The sequence below is a fragment of the Arachis ipaensis genome, chromosome B4, assembly GCF_059453495.1.
Source record: "Arachis ipaensis isolate K30076 ecotype BB chromosome B4, ASM5945349v1, whole genome shotgun sequence".
In the NCBI taxonomy this organism is placed as follows: domain Eukaryota; kingdom Viridiplantae; phylum Streptophyta; class Magnoliopsida; order Fabales; family Fabaceae; genus Arachis; species Arachis ipaensis.
The window spans coordinates 42,724,002-42,737,090 of NC_142439.1; the positions used below are offsets into that span (position 1 = coordinate 42,724,002).

At 39.6% G+C, this 13,089-nt stretch overlaps 1 non-coding gene across 1 annotated transcript; it reads left to right on the plus strand.

The window, feature by feature from the left end:
• The first annotated feature begins 12,595 nt into the window (after positions 1-12,595).
• LOC148567333 (small nucleolar RNA R71) lies at positions 12,596-12,703 on the plus strand. The gene has a single exon (XR_015882696.1). It is a non-coding gene; the product is annotated as a small nucleolar RNA R71 (small nucleolar RNA).
• The last annotated feature ends 386 nt before the right edge of the window (positions 12,704-13,089 follow it).

The window sequence follows — 13,089 nt, forward strand, 5'->3', positions numbered from 1 at the left end:
TTGACCCTTCTAGTGTAGGGGCGTGCATCTCCTTGCATCATAGGCAAGTTAAACGCCAACCTCACATTTTCCGGACTAAAATCTAAGTATTTTCCCCGAACCATTGTAATATAATTCTTTGGGTTTGGGTTCTTACTTTGATCATGGTTCCTAGTGATCCATGCATTAGCATAGAACTCTTGAACCATTAGAACTCCGACTTGTTGGATGGGTTTTGTTAGAACTTCCCAACCTCTTCTTTGGATTTCATGTCGGATTTCCGGATACTCATTTCTCTTGAGTTTGAAAGGGACCTCGGGGATCACCTTCTTCTTGGCCACAATATCATAGAAGTGGTCTTGATGAGCTTTGGAGATGAATCTTTTCATCTCCCATGACTCGAAGGTGGAAGCTTTTGTCTTCCCTTTCCCTTTTCTAGAGGATTCTCCGGTCTTAGGCGCCATCAATGATAATGGAAAAACAAAAAGCTATGCTTTTACCACACCAAACTTAGAATATTGCTCACCCTCGAGCAAGAAAAGAAAGAATAGATGAAGAAGAAGAAGAAATGGAGGAGAGGGAGAGAGAGATGTGTTTCGGCCAAGAAGAGGATGAGAGGGTTGTGTTGTGTGAAATTGAAGAAGAATGGAGGGCTTTATATAGGGAAGGGAGGGGGATTAAGGTTCGGCCATATGGGGAGGGTTTGGGTGGGAAAGTGATTTTGAATTTTGAAGGTAGGTGGGGTTTATGAGGTAGGTTTATGGGGAAGAGTGGATGGATGTGAGTGGTGAAGGGGTAGTAGGGAAGAGAGCTTGATGTGATTGGTGAAGGGTTTTGGGGAAAGGTGTTTATTGAGAAGAGAGGATGAACATTGAGAAGAGGGAAGAATATGAGTGGAGGTAGGTGGGGATTCTGTGGGGTCCACATATGCTGAGATGATCCTGTGGGGTCCACAGATCCTGAGGTGTCAAGGATTTACATCCCTGCACCAATTAGGCATATAAAATGCCTTTGAATGCAATTATGGAGTTTAAACGCCGAATTGATGCTTGTTCTGGGCGTTCAGCGCCCAGATGCAGCATGTTTCTGGCGTTGAACGCCAGTTCTATGCTTGTTTTGGCGTTCAGCGCCAGCTTTCCTCAGTGTGTATTGCTGGCATCTGAACGCCAGGATGCTGCTTGTTTTGGGTGTTCAACGCCAGATTCATGCTCTGTTCTGGCGTTGAACGCCAGCCAGATTCTCCTTACTGGCGTTTAAACGCCAGTAAGCCCTTCCTTCAGGGTGTGATTTTTCTTCTACTGTTTTTGATTCTGTTTTTAATTTTTTTATTTATTTTGTGACTCCACATGATCATGAACCTAATAAAACATGAAAGAACAATAAAATGAAAATAAAATTAGATAAATTAAGATTGGGTTGCCTCCCAACAAGCGATTCTTTAATGTCAATAGCTTGACAGTGGGCTCTGATGAGCGGATAATTTATACGCTTTTTGGCATTGTTTTTAGTATGTTTTTAGTAGGATCTAGTTACTTTTAGGGATGTTTTCATTAGTTTTTATGTTAAATTCACATTTCTGGACTTTACTATGAGTTTATCTGTTTTTCTGTGATTTCAGGTATTTTCTGGCTGAAATTGAGGGACTTGATCTATTGATTATATTTTGATCTATTGATCACGTTTGGGGGCTGGCCACTCGGCCATGCCTACCCTCTATTCACTTATGTATTTTCAACGGTAGAGTCTCTGCACTCCATAGATTAAGGTGTGGAGCTCTGCTGCTCCTCAAAGATTAATGCAAAGTACTACTGTTTTCTATTCAATTCATCTTATTTCGCTTCTAAGATATTCATTCGCTCTTCAACCTGAATGTGATGAACGTGACAATCATCATCATTCCCTATGAACGCGTGCCTGACAACCACTTCCGTTCTACCTTCGACTGAATGAGTATCTCTTAGATCTCTTAATCAGAATCTTCGTGGTGTAAGCTAGAATGATGGCGGCATTCAAGAGAATCCGGAAAGTCTAAACCTTGTCTGTGGTATTCCGAGTAGGATTCAATGAATGAATGACTGTGACGAGCTCCAAACTCGCGATTGCTGGGCGTTAGTGACAGACGCAAAAGGATAGTAAATCCTATTCCAGCATGATCGAGAACCGACAGATGAATAGCCGTGCCGTGACAGGGTGCGTTGACCATTTTCACTGAGAGGATAAGATGAAGCCATTGACAAGGGTGATGCCTCCAGACGATTAGTCGTGCCGTGACAGGGCATTTGGATCATTTTCCCGAGAGAAGACCGAAAGTAGCCATTGACAATGGTGATGTATCACATAAAGCCAGCCATGGAAAGGAGTAAGACTGATTGGATGAAGATAGCAGGAAAGCAGAGGTTCAGAGGAACGAAAGTATCTCTATTCGCTTATCTGAAATTCTCACCAGTGATTTACATAAGTATTTCTATCCCTATTTTATTATATTATTTTCGAAAACTCCATAACCATTTGATATCTGCTTGGCTGAGATTTACAAGGTGACTATAGCTTGCTTCATACCAACAATCTCCGTGGGATTCGACCCTTACTCACGTAAGGTATTACTTGGACGACCCAGTGCACTTGCTGGTCAGTTGTGCGAAGTTGTGAACCATGGTATTGGCATCATGTTTTTGGCGCCATTACCAGGGAAAGAAAGTGCGATGAATTTTACATAATCAAAGTGTAATCACAATTTCTGTACACCAAGTTTTTGCCGCCGTTGCCGGGGATTGTTCGAGTTTGGACAACTAACGGTTCATCCTGTTGCTCAGATTAGGTAATTTTCTTTTTGTTTTGTTTTCAAAAATTTTTCAAAAATTTTCTCATCTGTTTTCTTAAAAAAAATTAAAAATGTTTTCAAAAATTTTATTCAAAATTTTTAAGAATGAATTCTAGTGTCTCATGAAGCATGTGAAGCCTGGCTGGCTGTAAAGCCATGTCTAAATTTATTTGGACTGAGGCTTGCAATTTGTTATCAAGAGCAAGCTAGTTGTTGCTAATCCACCTGCTGCTGTTCCTGATTTACATGCTGAAGCTTGGCTGGCCATTGGCCATGTCTAGTGTTTCGGACTGAAGCTTTCTTTGAAAGCTTGGCTGGCTAGTGAGCCATGTCTAATTCCTGGACTGAAGCTTTAGACTAATATGGCAAGATTATTGGAATTCATATTAAAAATTTTGGAATCCTTATTTTTTCTTTTACAAATAATTTTCGAAAAAAATCCAAAAAAATTAGAAAAACATAAAAAAAAAATCAAAAATATTTTTTGTGTTTCTTGTTTGAGTCATGTGTCATGTTATAAGTTTGGTGTCAATTGCATATGCATCTTGCATTTTTTTCGAAAATTCATGCATTGATAGTGTTCTTCATGATCTTCAAGTTGTTCTTGGTAAGTCTTCTTGTTTGATCTTGATGATTTCTTGTTTTGTGTTGTATGGTGTTTTTCATATGCATTTTTTGTTTGTTAGAGTCTACACATAAGAGATTTCTAAGTTTGGTGTCTTACATGTTTTCTTTGCATTAAAAATTTTTCAAAAATATGTTCTTGAGGTTCATCATGATCTTCATAGTGTTCTTGGTGTTCATCTTGACATTCATAGTATTCTTGCATGCATCACATGTTTTGATCTAAAAAAATTTCATGCATTGCATCTTTTTAGTATTTTTCTCTCTCATCATAAAAATTCAAAAAAAAAAAAATATCTTTTCCTTTTTCTCTCATCAAATTCGAAAATTTGAGTTGACTTCTTAAAAAATTTTTAAAATCAAGTTGTTTCTTATGAGTCAAATCAAATTTTCAATTTGAAAATCTTATCTTTTTCAAAATATTTTTCAAAAATCAAATCTTTTTCAAACTTCTTAGTTATTTTCGAAAATTCCAAAAATTTTTCAAAAATCTTTTTCTTATTTTTATATCAAATTTTCGAAAATAACAATAACAATTAATGTTTTGATTCAAAAATTTCAAGTTTGTTACTTACTTGCTAAGAAAGATTCAAACTTTAAGTTCTAGAACCATATCTTGTGATTTCTTGTGAATCAAGTCATTAATTGTGATTTTAAAAATTCAAATCTTTTTCAAAACTAATTTTTATCATATCATTTCAAAATATATTCTCTAACTTCCTAACTTCTTATCTTTTCAAAATTTGTTTCAACTAACTAACTAACTTTTTGTTTGTTTCTTATCTTTTTCAAAACTACCTAACTAACTCTCTCTCTCTAATTTTTGAAAATATCCTCCCTCTTTTTCAAAAATTCTTTTTAATTAACTAATTATTTTAATTTTTAAATCTTAATTTTCGAAAATTACTAACATTTTTCAAAAACTATTTTCAAAAATCACTAACTCTTTTTCAAAAATTACTTTCGAAAATTCCTTCTCTCTCATCTTATTCTATTTATTTATTCATCTACTAACATCTCTCCCTCACCCACCAAAAAATCCGAACCCTTTTCTCTCTTTCTAAGTTCAGATTTTTCTCTTTTTCTTTTCTTCTACTAACAATAAGGAACCTCTTTACTGTGACATAGAGGATTCCTCTTCTTTTCTTTTTCTCTCCTCTTTCTTATGAGCAGGGACAGAGAAAAAGGCATTCTTGTTGAAGCTGATCCAGAACCTGAAAGGACTCTGAAGAGGAAATTAAGAGAAGCTAAATTACAACAATCCAGAGACAACTTGATTGAAAATTTCGAACAAGTAAAGGAGATGGCAGCCGAACCCAACAACAATGCAAGGAGAATGCTTGGTGACTTTACTGCACCAAATTCCAATTTACATGGAAGAAGCATCTCCATTCCTGCCATTGGAGCAAACAACTTTGAGCTGAAACCTCAATTAGTTTCTCTGATGCAGCAGAACTGCAAGTTTCATGGACTTCCATCTGAAGATCCTTTTCAGTTCTTAACTGAATTCTTGCAGATATGTGATACTGTTAAGACTAATGGAGTAGATCCTGAAGTCTACAGGCTCATGCTTTTCCCTTTCGCTGTAAGAGACAGAGCTAGAGTGTGGTTGGACTCTCAACCCCGAGATAGCCTGAACTCTTGGGATAAGCTGGTCACGGCTTTCTTAGCCAAGTTCTTTCCTCCTCAAAAGCTGAGCAAGCTTAGAGCGGATGTTCAAACCTTCAGATAGAAAGAAGGTGAATCCCTCTATGAAGCTTGGGAAAGATACAAGCAGCTGACCAAAAAGTGTCCTTCTGACATGCTTTCAGAATGGACCATCCTGGATATATTCTATGATGGTTTATCTGAGCTATCAAAGATGTCATTGGATACTTCTACAGGTGGATCCATTCACTTAAAGAAAATGCCTGCAGAAGCTCAAGAACTCATTGACATGGTTGCCAACAACCAGTTCATGTACACTTCTGAGAGGAATCCTGTGAATAATGGGACGCCTATGAAGAAGGGAGTTCTTGAAGTTGATACTCTGAATGCCATATTGGCTCAGAACAAAATATTGACTCAGCAAGTCAATATGATTTCTCAGAGTCTGAATGGAATGCAAGCTGCATCCAATAGTACTCAAGAGGCTTCTTATGAAGAAGAAGCTTATGATCCTGAGAACCCTGCAATAGCAGAGGTGAATTACGTAGGTGAACCTTATGGAAACACCTATAACTCATCATAGAGAAATCATCCAAATTTCTCATGGAAGGATCAAAGGCCTCAACAAGGCTTTAATAATGGTGGAAGAAACAGGTTTAGCAATAGCAAGCCTTTTCCATCATCTACTTAGCAACAGACAGAGAATTCTGAGCAGAATCCATCTAGCTTAGCAAACTTAGTCTCTGATCTATCCAAGGCCACTGTAAGTTTCATGAATGAAACAAGGTCTTCCATTAGAAATCTGGAAGCACAAGTGGGCCAGCTGAGTAAAAGGATCACTGAAATTCCTCCTAGCACTCTCCCAAGCAATACAGAAGAAAATCCAAAAGGAGAGTGCAATACCATTGACATAACCAAAATGGCCGAACCCAATGAGGGAGAGGAGGACGTGAATCCCAAGGAGGAAGACCTCCTGGGACGTCCAGTGATCAATAAGGAGCTTCCCTCTGAGGAACCAAAGGACTCTGAGGCTCATCTAGAGACCATAGAGATTCCATTGAACCTCCTTATGCCCTTCATGAGCTCTGATGAGTATTCCTCTTCCGAAAAGAATGAGGATGTTACTGAAGAGCAAACTGCCAAGTTTCTTGGTGCAATCATGAAGCTGAATGCCAAATTATTTGGTATTGAAACTTGGGGAGATGAACCTCCCTTGTTCACCAATGAACTAAGTGATCTGGATCAACTGACATTGCCTCAGAAGAGACAGGATCCTGGAAAGTTCATAATACCTTGTACCATAGGCACCATGATCTTTAAGGCTCTGTGTGACCTTGGTTCAGGAATAAACCTCATGCCCCTCTCTGTAATAGAGAAACTAGGAATCTATGGGGTGCAAACTGCTAAAATCTCATTAGAGATGGCAGACAATTCAAGAAAATAGGCTTATGGACAAGTAGAGGACGTGTTAGTAAAGGTTGAAGGCCTTTACATCCCTGCTGATTTCATAGTCCTGGATACTGGAAAGAAAGAGGATGAATCCATCATCCTAGGAAGACCTTTCCTAGCCACAGCAAGAGCTGTGATTGATGTGGACAGAGGAGAATTAATCCTTCAACTAAATAAGGATAACCTTGTGTTTAAAACTCAAGGATCTCTCTCTGCAACCATGGAGAGGAAGCATGAAAAGCTTCTCTCACTACAGAGTCAAACAAAGCCCCCACAGTCAAACTCTAAGTTTGGTGTTGGGAGGCCACAACCAAACTCTAAGTTTGGTGTTGAACTCCCATATCCAAACTCTAAGTTTGGTGTTAGAGAGTCTCAACAATGCTCTGAACATCTGTGAGGTTCCATGAGAGCCCACTGTCAAGCTATTGACATTAAAGAAGCGCTTGTTGGGAGGCAACCCAATTTCTATTTATCTAACTCTATTTTTTTTTCTTAGTTATATGTCTTTGTAGGTTCATGATCATGTGGAGTCACAAAATAAATATAAAAATCGAAAACGGAACCAAAAACAGCAGAAGAAAAATCACACCCTGGAGGAAGCACCTACCTGGCGTTCAACGCCAGACCAGAGCATGGTTCTGGCGCTGAACGCCCAAAATGGGCAGTGTCTGGGCACTGAACGCCCAGAACAAGCATGGTTCTGGCGTTCAACGCCAGAAATGGCCAACAAATGGGTGTTGAACACCCAAAATGGGCACCAACCTGGCGCTGAACGCCCAGAGTTGTGTGCAAGGGCATTTTTACATGCCGAATGGGTGCAGGGATGTAAATCCTTGACACCTCCAGATCTGTGGACACCATAGGATCACCTCAAGATCTGTGGACACCACAGGATCATCTCAGGATCTGTGGACCCCACAGGATCCCCACCTACCTCACCCTCTCTCTCCATTCATGATCATCCCTTCTGTTTTCCATTCACCACTCACATCCATACATCCCACTTACCTACAAAATTCAATATCTCTCTCCCACCCAATCCCACCCATATGGCCAAAAACACACACCCCTCCATCTCCTCCATATCTTCTTCTTCTTCTCCTATTCTTTCTTCTTTTGCTCGAGGGCGAGCAACATTCTAAGTTTGGTGTGGTAAAAGCATAGCTTTTTTTTTGTTTTTCCATAACCATTGATGGCACCTAAGGCCAGAGAAACCTCTAGAAAAAGGAAAGGGAAGACAAAAGCTTCCATCAAGGGTCTATAGCTCAGTGGTAGAACATTTGACTGCAAATCAAGAGATCCCTGAGATACCTCAGGGGATACATTTTCTTCCACACAATTAATGGAAGCAACTAAGGGTGGAACATCAAGAGCACTCCATCGTGCTCCATAAAATAAGAGAAGATCAAAAAGCAATGAGGGAGGAGCAACAAAGACAAGGAAGAGACATAGAAGAGCTCAAGGACATCATTGGTTCCTCAAGAAGGAAACGCCACCATCACTAAGGTGGATTCATTCCTTGTTCTTATTTCTTCTGTTTTTCGTTCTCTATGCTATGTGCTTATCTATGTTTGTGTCTTCACTACATGATCATTAGTAGTTAGTAACTATGTCTTAAAGTTATGAATGTCCTATGAATCCATCACCTCTCTTAAATGAAAAATGTTTTAATTCAAAAGATCAAGAAGTACATGAGTTTCGAATTTATCCTTGAACTTAGCTTAATCATATTGATGTGGTGACAATGCTTCTTGTTTTCTAAATGTATGCTTGAACAGTGCATATGTCTTTTGAAGTTGTTGTTTAAGAATGTTAAATATGTTGGCTCTTGAAAGAATGATGACTAGGAGACATGTTATTTGATAATCTGAAAAATCATAAAAATGATTCTTGAAGCAAGAAAAAGCAGCAAAGAACAAAGCTTGCAGAAAAAAAAATAGAAAGAAAAAGAAAAAGCAAGCAGAAAAAGCCAAAAGCTCTTAAAACCAAGACGCAAGAGCAAAAAGCCAATAACCCTTAAAACCAAAAGGCAAGGGCAAATAAAAAGGATCCCAAGACTTTGAGCATCAGTGGATAGGAGGGCCTAAAGGAATAAAATCCTGGTCTAAGCGGCTAAACCAAGCTGTACCTAACCATGTGCTTGTGGCGTGAAGGTGTCAAGTGAAAACTTGAGACTGAGCGGTTAAAGTCAAGGTCCAAAGCAAAAAAAAAGAGTGTGCTTAAGAACCCTGGACACCTCTAATTGGGAACTTTAGCAAAGCTGAGTCACAATCTGAAAAGGTTCACCCAATTATGTGTCTATGGCATTTATGTATCCGGTGGTAATACTGGAAAACAAAGTGCTTAGGGCCACGGCCAAGACTCATAAAATAGTTGTGTTCAAGAATCATCATACTGAACTAGGAGAATCAATAACACTATCTGAACTCTGAGTTCCTATAGATGCCAATCATTCTGAACCTCAATGGATAAAGTGAGATGCCAAAACTATTCAAGAGGCAAAAAGCTATAAGTCCCGCTCATTTGGTTGGAGCTATGTTTCATTGATAGTTTGGAATTTATAGTATATTCTCTTCTTTTTATCCTATTTGATTTTCAGTTGCTTGGGGACAAGCAACAATTTAAGTTTGGTGTTGTGATGAGCGGATAATTTATACGCTTTTTGGCATTGTTTTTAGTATGTTTTTAGTAGGATCTAGTTACTTTTAGGGATGTTTTCATTAGTTTTTATGTTAAATTCACATTTCTGGACTTTACTATGAGTTTGTGTGTTTTTCTGTGATTTCAGGTATTTTCTGGCTGAAATTGAGGGACTTGAGCAAAAATCAGATTCAGAGGTTGAAGAAGGACTGCTGATGCTGTTGGATTCTGACCTCCCTGCACTCAAAGTGGATTTTCTGTAGCTACAGAACTCGAAATGGCGTGCTTCCAATTGCATTGGAAAGTAGACATTCAGGGCTTTTCAGCCATATATAATAGTTTATACTTTGCCCAAGATTAGACGATACAAACTGGCGTTCAACGCCAGCTCTCTGCCTAATTCTGGAGTTCAGCGCCAGAAATGGATCAAAAACCAGAGTTGAACGCCAGAAATGGATCAAAACCTGGGGTTCAACTCCACAAATAGCCTCTGCATGTGGAAATTTAAAGCTCAGCCCAAGCACACACCAAGTGGGCCCCGGAAGTGGATTTATGCATCAATTACTTACTTCTGTAAACCCTAGTAGCTAGTTTATTATAAATAGGACCTTTTACTATTGTATTAGACATTTTTGGATTATATTTTGATCTATTGATCACGTTTGGGGGCTGGCCACTCGGCCATGCCTACCCTCTATTCACTTATGTATTTTCAACGGTAGAGTCTCTGCACTCCATAGATTAAGGTGTGGAGCTCTGCTGTTCCTCAAAGATTAATGCAAAGTACTACTATTTTCTATTCAATTCATCTTATTTCGCTTCTAAGATATTCATTTGCTCTTCAACCTGAATGTGATGAACATGACAATCATCATCATTCCCTATGAACGCGTGCCTGACAACCACTTCCGTTCTACCTTCGACTGAATGAGTATCTCTTAGATCTCTTAATCAGAATCTTTGTGGTGTAAGCTAGAATGATGGCGGCATTTAAGAGAATCCGGAAAGTCTAAACCTTGTCTGTGGTATTCCGAGTAGGATTCAATGAATGAATGACTGTGACGAGCTCCAAACTCGCGATTGCTGGGCGTTAGTGACAGACGCAAAAGGATAGTAAATCCTAGTCCAGCATGATCGAGAACCGACAGATGAATAGCCGTGCCGTGACAGGGTGCGTTGACCATTTTCACTGAGAGGATAAGATGAAGCCATTGACAAGGGTGATGCCTCCAGACGATTAGCCGTGCCGTGACAGGGCATTTGGATCATTTTCCCGAGAGAAGACCGAAAGTAGCCATTGACAATGGTGATGTATCACATAAAGCCAGCCATGGAAAGGAGTAAGACTGATTGGATGAAGATAGCAGGAAAGCAGAGGTTCAGAGGAACGAAAGCATCTCTATTCGCTTATCTGAAATTCTCACCAGTGATTTACATAAGTATTTCTATCCCTATTTTATTATATTATTTTCGAAAACTCCATAACCATTTGATATCCGCCTGACTGAGATTTACAAGGTGACTATAGCTTGCTTCATACCAACAATCTCCGTGGGATTCGACCCTTACTCACGTAAGGTATTACTTGGACGACCCAGTGCACTTGCTGGTCAGTTGTGCGAAGTTGTGAACCATGGTATTAGCATCATGTTTTTGGCGCCATTACCAGGGAAAGAAAGAGCGATGAATTTTACATAATCAAAGTGTAATCATAATTTCTGCGCACCAGGCTCTCATAGAGCCACACAGGTGATCAGGTCAATTTTATAGACTCCCAACACCAAACTTAGAGTTTGGATATGGGAGTTCAACACCAAATTTAGAGTTTGGTTGAGGCCTCCCAACACCAAACTTAGAGTTTGACTGTGGGGGCTTTAGTTGACTCTGTACTGAGAGAAGCTTACTGTGCCTCTTTTCCATGTTTACAGAAGGGTAACCTTGAGTTTTAAACACAAGGGAGTCCTCATTCAATTGAAGGACTAGTTCACCTCTGTCAACATTAATCACAGCTCTTGCTGTGGCTAGGAAGGGTCTTCCAAGGATGATGGATTCATCCTCATCCTTCCCAGTATCTAGGATTATGAAATCAGCAGGGATGTAAAGGCCTTTAACCTTTACTAACACGTCCTCTACTTGTCCATAAGCCTGTTTTCTTGAGTTGTCTGCCATCTCTAATGAGATTCTGGCACCTTGCACCTCAATGATTTGCAGTTTCTCCATTACAGAGAGGGGCATGAGGTTTATCCCTGACCCAAGGTCACATAGAGCCTTCTCAAAGGTCATGGTACCTATGGTACAAGATATTAGGAACTTTCTAGGATCCTGTTTCTTCTGAGGCAATCTCAGTTGATCCAATGCATTTAGTTCATTGGTGAACAAGGGAGGTTCATCTCCCCAAGTCTTATTACCAAATAAATTGGCATTCAGCTTCATGATTGCACCAAGGTACTTGGCAACTTGCTCTTCAGTAACATCCTCATTCTCTTCTGAAGAGGAATACTCATCAAAGCTCATGAAGAGCGTAAGGAGGTTTAATAGAATCTCTATGGTCTCTAGATGAGCCTCAGGTTCCTTTGGTTCCTCAAAGAAAAACTCCTTGTTGATCACTAGACGTCCCAGGAGGTCTTCCTCCTTGGGATTCACGTCCTCCCCTTCCTCCTTGGATTCGGCCATGATGGTTATATCAATGGCCTTGCACTCTCCTTTTGGATTTTCTTCTGTATTGCTTGGGAGAGCACTAGGAGGGGTTTCAGTGATCTTCTTACTCAGCTGGCCCACTTGTGCCTCCAAATTTCTAATGGAGGACCTTGTTTCATTCATGAAACTTATAGTGGCCTTGGACAGATCAGAGACTAAGTTTGCTAAGTTAGAGGTATTTTGTTCAGAGTTCTCTGTCTGTTGCTGAGAAGATGATGGAAAAGGTTTACTACTGTTAAACCTATTTCTTCTACCATTATTAAAGCCTTGTTGAGGCTTTTGTTGATCCTTCCATGAGAAATTTGGATGATTTCTCCATGAGGGGTTATAGGTGTTCCCATAAGGTTCACCCATATAATTTACCTCTGCTATTGCAGAGTTCTCAGGATCATAGGCTTCTTCTTCAGAAGATGCCTCTTGAGTACTGTTGGATGCAGCTTGCATTCCATTCAGACTCTGAGAAATCATATTGACTTGCTGAGTCAATATTTTATTCTGAGCCAATATGGCATTCGGAGTATCAAGTTCAAGAACTCCCTTCTTCTGAGGCATCTCATTACTCACAGGATTCCTCTCAGAAGTGTACATGAACTGGTTGTTAACAACCATGTCAATGAGTTCTTGAGCTTCTGCAGGTGTTTTCTTTAGGTGAATGGATCCACCTGCAGAAGTATCCAATGACATCTTAGCTAATTCAGACAGACCATCATAGAATATATCCAGGATGGTCCATTCTGAAAGCATGTCAGAAGGACACTTTTTGGTCAGTTCCTTGTATCTCTCCCAAGCTTCATAGAGGGATTCACCTTCTTTCTGTCTGAAGGTTTGAACATCCACTCTAAGCTTACTCAGCTTTTGAGGAGGAAAGAACTTGGCTAAGAAAGCCTTGACCAGCTTATCCCAAGAGTTCAGACTATCCTTAGGTTGAGAGTCCAACCATATTCTAGCTCTGTCTCTCACAGCAAAAGGGAAAAGCATGAGCCTGTAGACTTCAGGATCTACTCCATTAGTCTTAACAGTATCACAGATCTACAAGAATTCAGTTAAGAACTGAAAGGGATCTTCAGATGAAAGTCCATGAAACTTGCAGTTTTGTTGCATCAGAGAAACTAATTGAGGTTTAAGCTCAAAATTGTTTGCTCCAATGGTAGGGATGGAGATGCTTCTTCCATGTAAATTGGAATTAGGTGCAGTGAAGTCACCAAGCATCCTCCTTGCAGTATTATTATTTT